The 8,203-nt window shown below is 46.7% G+C and overlaps 1 protein-coding gene across 1 annotated transcript in view; it reads left to right on the plus strand.

Moving 5' to 3' along the window:
- Positions 1–2,980: 2,980 nt before the first annotated feature.
- Positions 2,981–8,203, plus strand: part of LOC111966984 (epidermal growth factor receptor kinase substrate 8-like protein 3) — a 22,363-nt gene continuing 17,140 nt past the window's right edge. The window contains exon 1 of the mRNA XM_023991905.3: positions 2,981–3,228. The gene's annotated coding sequence lies outside the window, so the exon portion shown is untranslated. The remainder of the gene's footprint in view (positions 3,229–8,203) is intronic.

The raw sequence follows: 8,203 nt of genomic DNA on the forward strand, positions 1-8,203 counted from the left end.
GCCGCTTAAGAGGAGCGGAGGCAGCTAAAGCGAAGCGGCGACGCTACGAGGAGTTGGCTCGAGGAAATGTGTACGAGAGGCAGCCCCAGAATTTTCGGGGGGCACACGGGGAGATTGGCGGAGTCAGGTAGGAGACCTGAGCCAACTCCCGTGCTTACCGTGGCGAGCGTCGTACTGGCCAGGCACCGTGTTATGCGGTGGAGCGCACGGTGTCTCCAGTACGTGTTCTTAGCCCGGTGCGCTATATCCCAGCTCCTCGCATCGGCCGGGCTAGAGTGGGCAACGAGCCAGGATGGAGTGTGCCAGCCTTGCTCTCCAGACCTCTAGTACATCTCTACAGGCCCAGGATATCCTGCGCCGGCTCTGCGCACTGTGTCTCCAGTGCGTCTGCACAGCCCAGTGCGTCCTGTGCCTGCGCCCCGCACGTGCAGGGCCAAAGTCACCATCCAGCCAGGACGGGTTGTGCAGGCTCTTTGCTCGAGATCTCCAGTGCGCTGCCACGGCCCAGTGTATCCGGTGCCTCGGCTAAGGACAAGGCCTCCTGCATGTCTCCCCAGCCTGGTGAGTCCGTTGCCTGTGCTAAGCCCTAACTCCTGCCTTCTCCAGAGCCAGGCCTCCTGTGTGTCTCTCCACTCAAGTGGTGATCCATGGCACGAAGCCTCCAGTGATGAATCCCATGGGCACGAAGCCTCCAGTGAATGATCCATGGTAAGTGTGACCTTAGAGATCCTTTTTATGTCTCTATTTTGGTTGGTCAGGGCGTGAGTTGGGGTGGGCATTCTATGTTGTGTTCTTTGTTGTCTAGTTCTATGTGTTTGGCCGGGTGTGGTTCTCAATCAGAGGCAGCTGTCTATCGTTGTCTCTGATTGAGAACCATACTTAGGTAGCCTTTTCCCACCTGTGTTTGTGGGTAGTTGTTTTCTGTTTTGTGTCTGCACCAGACCGGACTGTTTGTTTCGTTCACTCTCTTTGTTGTTTTTTTGTTGTTTCAGTGTTCAGTTTATTTATTAAATTTAAAATGAACACTTACCACGCTGCGCTTTGGTCTCCTCCCTTAGACGAGCGTTACACATGACCAAAATCACAAAACATTTCCTCCACAGATGAAGCCTTGTGAGTGTGATCATAGGAGTAGCAAATACAAACCTGAAAACATTCAATGAAGCTAGCAGCCTATTGTCTCTCTATCGCGTCTCAACGTCTGTCTTCTTTGAATTCACTAACTGTTACTTCTGACTCTCTTTCATAACAGGAAATMAGAGAAACCACACTGCTGCTCCTCTATAATGACCCCTCACATTGCATCCTCACACTGACATCACACATGGGAAAAGCATAAGAGAAGTAACAGTGGTAGGAAACTCACATTTTGAGATGTGGTGTGGGAGAGTTGTAGGTCTGCAGAATGTAGTGGTACTGTGGCTAGTGATAAACCCAAGCTTATAGTGTGCCACAAGGTATTTGTTTAGAATATGTACAAACTTTGAGCCACATTTCACATTTCCAGGTTGTTCTCAACTGACTCTGATGTACAGTGCATTTGGAAAGTATTCATATCCCTTGACCTTTTCCACATTTATTGTAAAATTGATAAAAAACAAAATAATCATCATTAATCTACACACAATACCCCATAATGGCAAAGCAAAAATAGCTTTTGAGAAATTTTTGCAAATGGATAAAAAATTGAAAACTGAAATCTGTCCCGAAGCCACTCCTGTGTTGTCTTGGCTGTGTGCTTATGGTTATTGTCCTGTTGGAAGGTGAACCTTCCCCTCGGTCTGAGGTCCCAGTCTGAGGTCCTGAGCGCTCTGGAGCAGGTTTTCATCAAGGATCTCTCTGTACTTTGCTCCGTTCATCTTTCCCTCGATCCTGACTAGTCTCCCGGTCCCTGCCGCTGAAAAACATCCCCACAGCATGATGCTGCCAACACCATACTTCACCGTAGGGATGGTGCCAGGTTTCCTCCAGACGTGACACTTGGCATTCAGGCGTTCAATCTTGGTTTCATCTTGTTTTTCATGGTCTGAGAGTTCTTTAGGTGCCTTTTGTCATACTCCAAGTGGGCTGTCATGTGCCTTTTACTAGGAGTGACTTCCGTCTGGCCACTCCATAAAGGCCTGATTGGTGGAGTGCTGCAGAGATGGTTGTCCTTCTGAAAGGTTCTCCCTTCTCCACAGAGGAACTCTGGAGCTCTGTCCCGATTGCTCAGTTTGGACGGGCGGCCTGCTCCAGGAAGAGTTTTGATGGTTCCAAACTTCTTCCATTTAAGAATGTTGGAGGCCACTGTGTTCTTGGGGACCTTCAATGCTGCAGAAATATTTTGGTACCCTACCCCAGATCTGTTGCTTGACACAATCCTTTCTCAGAGCTCTACGAACAATTCCCTTTACCTCATGGCTTGGTTTTTGCTCTGACATGTCCTGACATGTCCTGTCAACCGTGGGACCTTATATAGACAGATGTGTGCCTTTCCAAATCATGTCCAATCAATTGAATTTACCGCAGGTGGACTCCAATCAAGTTGTAGAAACATCTCAAGGATGATCAATGGAAACAGGATTCACCTGAGCTCAATTTRGAGTCTCATAGCAAAGGGTCTGAATACTTATGTAAATAAGGTATTTCAGTTTTTTATTTGTAATAAATATGTAAACAGTTATACAACCCTGTTTTTGCTTTGTCATTATGGGGTATTGTGCATAGATTGACGAGGCAACATTTTTATTTAATATATTTTAGAATAAGGCTGTAACGTAACAAAATGTGGAAAAAGTGAATGAGTCTGAATACTTTCCGAAGGTATTGTAGCTATCATACTGACAACAGATTGACAACAGGAGTGATTTACAGGACTTTGTATGGGAGGGTCCAGGATCCCTCCTTGACAGAGACCTTTGCTCTGTGGGGATGCCGTCCTGAGTACCAGGCACACCCACAACCCTTGCCCTGGACCTGAGTATAAATGACTACGATTTTGGCATCTTCTCCCATAAGGAATTTGACACTCAGTTGAACAGTAACACCCTTATTGGATGCTTTCAATGCTATGGATCAATGCACTTTTGAATCTGGACTTTGCCCCTGTCTTTTATGAGGAAGTCTTGGTAGTATTTGTTCAGAGTTCCGCAATAGAAACCCCAGGCCTGGAATATGAACGGTATCTGGAGAAGAGAGAAATAGATTTATCCATAAATAACACAAAAAATACATTGCCGGACACAACAGGTAAGGTACCTTGAACATAGGTAGGTCTATGTTTTTTCAGTGTACTTCCTGCTGAGAGGTTGATCGGCTAATGTTTACATGATGAAAATGGCAATGAGTGTTTTCCAGTGTTATATAAAAGCTAGTAGTCTGAAAAGTAAAGTCTTTGAGCTGAATTTAGAATTCTATTACTGACTTTATTACAAGACTGACTTTTGTTATTACTGTGTGTTATTAATTAGAGGGAGACACTGGTTAACCCGACAAATAGGAAACAGAGCTGTACATTTTTATTAAATATATGGTGCTGATTGAAACATTTTGTTTTAATATAYCTGAACTTGGGTATGAGTATCTCAAATATTTATTTCTACAGCGTATAGGGTCCTTTCCCCTGCTGTAAGTTTAATTATTTATAAACTATGTAGCTAGTCCTAATAAAGATTGAAATTGATGACAGAAAAATATGATGTGTTGCTTGCTGTCAATCCATAGTTTAACCATGATAAACCATCCTCTGACATTTGGCACTGATTCATTGTTCAATCATTGACTTTACTTAATACAATAGCAACATTTTCAGCTGCTTGTGTTGCTCTTGTTTCAACCGGTGGGGCAGATGGGAAATGTAATGGAGTTTTGTTGTTTACATTGTTCATGTGTGTTTGCACATCTCAATCATATAAATGAAGGTATCACAGAAGTTCAAAGAGCCTTGAGGTTTCTGGTTTCAAGTTGTTGTCCTTTGGGAAAAATTGCAATAGGGCAGAACTAATATACTGTAAATGACCAAACATGATTTAGGCTATGACTAAGGAAATAAGCAAACAGGAAACCGCTCACCCAGAGGCGGCGCTCCTAGTTGCCGGAGACTTTKATGCAGGGAAACTTAAATCAGTTTTACCTCATTTCTAGCTGCATGTTAAATGTGCAACCAGAGGGAAAACAACTCTAGATCACCTTTACTCCACACACAGAGACGCGTACAAAGCTCTCCCTCGCCCTCCATTTGGCAAATCTGACCATAATTCTATTCTCCTGATTCCTGCTTACAAGKAAACATTAAATCAGGAAGCACCAGTGACTCAGTCTATTAAAAAGTGATCAGATGAAGCAGATGCTGAACTACAGGACTGTTTTGCTAGCACAGACTGGAAAATGTTCCGGGATTCTTCCGATGGCATTGAGGAGTACACCACATCAGTCACTGGCTTCGTCAATAAGTGCATCGAGGACGTTGTCCCCACAGTGACTGTACGTACATACCCCAACCAGAAGCCATGGATTACAYGCAACATTCGCACCGAGCTAAAGGGTAGAGCTGCCGCCTTTAAGGTGCGGGACTCTAACCCGGAAGCTGATAACAAATCCTGCTATGCCCTCCGACGAACCATCAAACAGGCAAAGAACCAATACAGGACTAAGATTGAATCGTACTACACCGGCTCCGACACTCGTCGGATATGGAAGGGCCTGCAAACTATTACATACTACAAAGGGAAGCACAGCCACGAGCTGCCCAGTGACACGAGCCTACCAGATGAGCTAAATCACTTCTATGCTCACTTCAAGGCAAGCAACACTGAGGCATACATGAGAGCATCAGCTGATCCGGACGACTGTGTGATCACGCTTTCTGTAGCCGACGTGACTAAGACCTTTAAACAAGTCAACATTCACAAGGCCGCTGGGCCAGACTGATTACCAGGACGTGTGCTCCAGGCATGTGCTGACCAACTGGCAGGTGTRTTCACTGACATTTTCAACATGTCCCTGATTGAGTCTGTAATACCAACATGTTTTAAGCAGACCACCATAGTCCCTGTACCCAAGAACACTAAGGTAACCTGCCTAAATGACTACAGACCCGTAGCACTCACGGTCGTAGCCATGAAGTGCTTTGAAAGGCTGGTCATTGCTCACTTCAACACCATTATCCCAGAAACCCTAGACTCACTCCAATTTGTATACCGCTCAAACAGATTCACAGATGATGCAATCTCTATTGCACTGTACACTGCCCTTTCCCACCTGGACAAAAGGAACAGCTATGTGAGAATGCTATTCATTGACTACAGCTCAGTGTTCAACACCATAGTGCCCTAAAAGCTCATCACTTATCTAAGGATCCTGGGACTCTGCAACTGGATCCTGGACTTCCTGACGGGCTGCCCCCAGGTGATGAGGGTAGGTAACAACACATCTGCCACTCTGATCCTCAACACTGGAGCCCCTCAGGGGTGCATGCTCTGTCCCCTCCTGTACTCCCTGTTCACCCACGACTGCATGGCCAGCGACGACTCCAACACCATCATTATCCCTCAACGTAATCAAGACAAAGGAGATGATTGTGGACTACAGGAAAAGGAGGACCGAGCACGCCCCCATTCTCACCCCCATTCTCATCACACGTCAAAACCTATTCCCCCTCAGGAGATTGAAAATATTTGTCATGGGTCCTCAGATCCTCAGAAGGTTCTACAGCTGCAACATCGAAAGCATCCTGACTGGTTGCATCACTGCCTGGTACGGCAACTGCTCGGTCTCCGACCGCAAGGCGCTACAGAGGTTGTGCGTATGGCCCAGTACATCACTGGGGCTAAGCTGCCTGCCATTCAGAACCTCTATACCAGGCGGTGTCAGAGGAGGGCTCTAAAAATTGTCAAAGACCCCAGCCACCCCAGTCACAGACTGTCCTCTCTGCTACCGCAACAGCTTTTACCCTCAAGCCATAAGACTCCTGAACAGGTAGTCAAATGGCTACTGTCGGGTTCACCTTGGGGTCATAATAGGGGCTGTACCAAATGTTTGATTTATTATAATAATTGATTATGCTTATGTTGTATTAATAGAAGGGGAAGGGTTATAAGACCCCTCCCTCCTTACATTTATAGGGTCATAGACTACAGATGAACAATATATATATTCATTATAAGGTTTAATATTGTTCCACAGTCTTTTCTAGTCTCTGCCTCTTATAAAGGAACGGTCTGAGAGATGTGTGACTGAMAAAGAATCGTGCAGGGGAGTGAAAGAGATAAAAGACTAGTCAGACATTCCACTATAAATCAACTTGGAGAATGGACATTTAKTGCTGAGCCTTTAGATAACACTGAAACTCTTGTTTATATTGCTGTGTATGCATGGGCTTGGTCTCATGAGTAGAAGGTAATGACGTAGGCCGTGACATAACTTAGGCTGGACTTCGGGCTTAATAAAATAACTTGGACCTTTGACTATTGTGCAGAACTTACWCGGAAACATGCGTGCTATGTTCCTGTTGTCAACTTCTGTTTGCAATTGCATTAATAAAGGTTTTTGATTGATTGATTTAAAGATATTGTCTGAATGCTAATTTCACCATGAGCCAATGATTGACAAGGAACAAGGAACGAACCCCAACACTACCCGGACTATTTGCATTGTGTTTGACTACAGTCCACTATACAGCCTTTTATAACATAATGACTGATTAAGCACAGGGTTTCTGAGGTGTGATGACTAAGAGGTTTGTCGTCATGGTTCAGCTCAGCTCTGGACAACAAGACCATACAAACGTTCACACCGCGTGGCCGCTGCTACTCTAACCTGGTGGTCCCAGCGCGCACGACCCACGTGGAGTTCCAGGTCTCAGGCAGCCTCTGGAACTGCCGATCTGCGGCCAACAAGGCAGAGTTCATCTCAGCCTATGCTTCCTCCAGTCCCTCGACTTCTTGGCACTGACGGAAACATGGATTACCACTGATAACACTGCTACTCCTACTGCTCTCTCCTCGTCTGCCCACGTGTTCTCGCACACCCCGAGAGCTTCTGGTCAGCGGGGTGGTGGCACTGGGATCCTCATCTCTCCCAAGTGGACATTCTCTCTTTCTCCCTGACCCATCTGTCTATCGCCTCCTTTGAATTCCATGCTGTCACAGTTACCAGCCCTTTCAAGCTTAACATCCTTATCATTTATCGCCCTCCAGGTTCCCTTGGAGAGTTCATCAATGAGCTTGACGCCCTGATAAGTTCCTTTCTGAGGATGGCTCACCTCTCACAGTTCTGGGTGACTTTAACCTCCGCACGTCTACCTTTGACTCATTCCTCTCTGCCTCCTTCTTTCCACTCCTCTCCTCTTTTGACCTCACCCTCTCACCTTCCCCCCTACTCACAAGGCAGGCAATACGCTTGACCTCATCTTTACTAGATGCTGTTCTTCCACTAATCTCATTGCAACTCCCCTCCAAGTCTCCGACCACTACCTTGTTCCTTTTCCCTCTCGCTCTCATTCAACACTTCCCACACTGCCCCTACTCGGATGGTATGCGCCGTCCCAACCTTCGCTCTCTCTCCCCCTACTCTCTCCTCTTCCATCCTATCATCTCTTCCTCTGCTCAAACCTTCTCCACCCTTCTCCTGATTCTGCCTCCTCAACCCTCCTCTCCTCCCTTTCTGCATCCTTTGACTCTCTATGTCCCCTATCCTCCAGGCCGGCTCGGTCCTCCCCTGCTCCGTGGCTCGACGACTCATTGCGAGCTCACAGAAACAGGGCTCCGGGCAGCCGAGCGGAAATGGAGGAAAACTCGCCTCCCTGCGGACCTGGCATCCTTTCACTCCCTCCTCTCTACATTCTCCTCTTCTGTCTCTGCTGCTAAAGCCAATTTCTACCACTCTAAATTCCAAGCATCTGCCTCTAACCCTAGGAAGCTCTTTGCCACCTTCTCCTCCCTCCTGAATCCTCCTCCCTCCTCCTCCCCTCCTCCCTCTCTGCTGATGACTTCGTCAACCATTTTGAAAAGAAGGTCGACGACATCCGATCCTCGTTTGCTAAGTCAAACGACACCGCTGGTTCTGCTCACACTGCCCTACCCTGTGCTTTGACCTCTTTCTCCCCTCTCTCTCCAGATGAAATCTCGCGTCTTGTGACGGCCGGCCGCCCAACAACCTGCCCGCTTGACCCTATCCCTCTCTCTCTTCTCCAGACATTTCCGGAGACCTTCTCCCTTACCTCACC

This window comes from Salvelinus sp. IW2-2015, linkage group LG1 (assembly GCF_002910315.2).
Source record: "Salvelinus sp. IW2-2015 linkage group LG1, ASM291031v2, whole genome shotgun sequence".
Lineage (NCBI taxonomy): Eukaryota > Metazoa > Chordata > Actinopteri > Salmoniformes > Salmonidae > Salvelinus > Salvelinus sp. IW2-2015.